The sequence below is a fragment of the Schistocerca nitens genome, chromosome 1, assembly GCF_023898315.1.
Source record: "Schistocerca nitens isolate TAMUIC-IGC-003100 chromosome 1, iqSchNite1.1, whole genome shotgun sequence".
Lineage (NCBI taxonomy): Eukaryota > Metazoa > Arthropoda > Insecta > Orthoptera > Acrididae > Schistocerca > Schistocerca nitens.
Window position 1 is genome coordinate 170170473 of NC_064614.1, and position 3204 is coordinate 170173676.

Below are 3204 nucleotides of genomic sequence, written 5' to 3' on the forward strand. Positions count from 1 at the left end.
AATGGGAGGTGTTCGGTTATTCAGATCATTCAAAATTTGACTGGTGAAAGCATAATGCCATTTTCTGTTGAAAAACCTTTCTGGAAACCAAACTGACATTTTGTTAGTACTTCATTTTTACAGATATGTGAAGCTACTCTTGAATACATTACTTTCTCAAAAATTTTGGATAAAGCTGTTAGAAGGGAGATTGGATGGTAATTGTTGACATCAGATCTATCCCCCCCTTTTTATGCCAAGGTATAACAATAGCATATTTCAGTCTATCAGGGAAAATGCCCTGTTCCAGAGAGCTATTACACAGGTGGCTGAGAATCTTACTTATCTGTTGAGAACAAGCTTTTAGTATTTTGCTGGAAATGCCATCAATTCCATGTGAGTTTTTGCTTTTAAGCAAGTTTATTAGTTTCCTAATTTCAGAGGGAGAAGTGGGTGAGATTTCAATTGTATCAAATTGCATAGGTATGGCCTCTTCCATTAACAGCCTAGCATCTTCTAATGAACACCTGGATCCTACTATATCCACAACATTTAGAAAATGATTATTAAAAATATTTTCAACTTCTGACTTTTTGTTCGTAAAGTTTTCATTCAATTTGATGGTAATACTGTCTTCCTCTGCTCTTGGTTGACCTGTTTCTCTTTTAATAATATTCCAAATTGTTTTAATTTTATTATCAGAGTTGCTGATTTCAGACATGATACACATACTCCTGGATTTTTTAATAACTTTTTTTAATATAACACAGTAGTTTTTATAATTCACTACTCTTTCTTGCTGTCAGATACATTTCCCTATCCCAGTTACAAGATATTTTTATACCCTTAGTAAGCCATGGTTTGTTACAAGGTTTCTTACGAGTATATTTAACTATTTTCTTGGGGAAGCAGTTTTCAAATGCATTTACAAAAATGTCATGAAATAAATTATATTTTAAATTGGCATCAGGTTCACGGTACACTTCATCCCAGTCTAACTGCTGTAGGCTTTCCCTGAAATTTGCAATTGTTAAATCGTTGACTGAACGTACTACTTTGGAGGACTGTTTAGTATTGCTGAATGGAGCTATGTCATATATTGTAACTAGCTGTGCACCATGATGAGAAAGACCATTCTCAACAGGCTGAGCATTTATCTGGTTAAACTTATCATGGTCTATAAAGAAGTTATCTATCAGTGAGCTGCTATCCTTTACCACCCGAGTAGGAAAATCAATTACAGGTGTCAAATTGAAAGAACCGAGTAATACTTCAAGGTCATTTTTCCTATTACCCTCTTTCAGAGAATCTACATTGAAGTCCCCACAAATAATAATTTGCTTCCCCCTGTCTGACAGATAGCACAACAAGGAGTCCAAATTTTTCAGAAATAGATGAAAATTTCCTGATGGGGACCTATATACAGTTACAATTATAAATGTGCCTTTATCTAATTTAAGCTCACAGGCACATGCTTCTATATGTTTCTCTACACAAAACTTTTTTGTTTCTATACTTTTTGCACAATGATAACTTTTGGCATATATGGCATCTCCTCCTTTCTCCATATTTTCTCTCATTACATGTGCAGAGAGCTTATATCCACTTACATTTACCTTATCCATATCAGCAACAATGTGATGCTCAGACAGGCATAGTATATCTATTTCATTCTCAGCTTCTAAATCTTCTAAACAAACCAGAAGCTCATCTACTTTATTATTTTTAATTATACTTTTATGAGAACATTTCCTTATTCTAACATTTGCAGTACTCTCCTGTTTGAGTTTTTCATTGTGCTTAGGCCTAGTTCCTATACCAGTGGTCACATGGTGTTCAGAGAGGCAGATTATGTCAACTGGGTTGGGTGACATTAATTCATAAATGCAATTACCTAGGACTGAGATACAACTTGGTGGAGATAAAATTTCTGGTGATTGGTGAAAATTTATAATTGACAGCTGTGATTGGTGATCCAATAGGCTAGAATTGTGCTGTTTAATTTCTTTCCTAAACTGAAGATTTGTTTCAATCCTGACCTCTCGTAGAACTTGACATCTTTCTGTCTTACCTATCCTAAAAAAGGTGCTGCTCCAACATCTGTAACCACTGGTATTTTACCATTCATGGCAGTGCCTCCCCCCCTTAAACTTCCTGCTATTACCCCAGCCAGTTTCCCCTTCCCTTTCCTGTTGAGATGTAGGCTGTGCCTGGTATAGTCCCACCTACTGAGATAATCATCAGGAACTACACCAATATGAGCCCCCGCACCCGACCCAAGCAGCCGGTCCAACTCCAAATTAACTCTCCCAACAGAAGAGTTCAAATGAGGCCGGTCATGGCGTCTCAGGACAGATACAAATTCAACATTGGTGTGTCTCGATGCCGACGCAATCTTTACCAGGTCACACTCTATACTGTACCCAGGATCTCTGTTGATGCTGTTCCCTGGCCCTCCCACAATAACCAATGCGTCTTCCCTGGTAAATCCTTTACAGAGTGAACCTAAATCCTCTGTCACCTGATCCAGACTAGCACTTGGTTTGAAAAAATTTGTGACCTGGTATTCTGGTCCTAATTCCTCCTGCAGAAGTTGGCCTACACCTCTGGCATGAGAACTGCCTAACAACAAAACTTTCTTCCTTTTTGATGACTTTCCTACATTCTTTTTAAATTTCCTATTGAAAGTTTGTTGTGTCCTGTCTACACCTACCTCTGCTTGAGGCTCATCAGTTTCTAACTGAAGCAACAGGTCAAACTTATTTTTGACATGCACCACAAAACTGTCAGACTTAGTTCTAGGCCTGTTCCTTCTGTTACCTGTTGCCACTTCCCACCTCTCTTTGCCCTTCTCCCTCCTTAACCTGTCCAGATCTTCCCTAGCCTGATCTAGCTCAGCCTGAAGGGCAGCAATTTTCCCCTCCTGTTCCACTATCTTCCTGTCTCTGCTGCAAATCCTACATAACCACTGATGAGCCTGATCCACTTTCCCAACACCCACGCCACTGCAGTCCCCCCAATGAAAAAAACTACTGCATCCATCACACCAAACCCCGGAACTAACAATTCTACGGCAAGTCAGACACTTCTCACTCATGGCAAAAATAATACTTTAGCTAGAATAAATCAAGTAAATTACCGAAAATCAAAAAAGACGTTACAAGAATTAAGCCTATTCACAAATGTATATAAGCAAGTTTCTGATTTAAAATTCCGCTGTTTTTC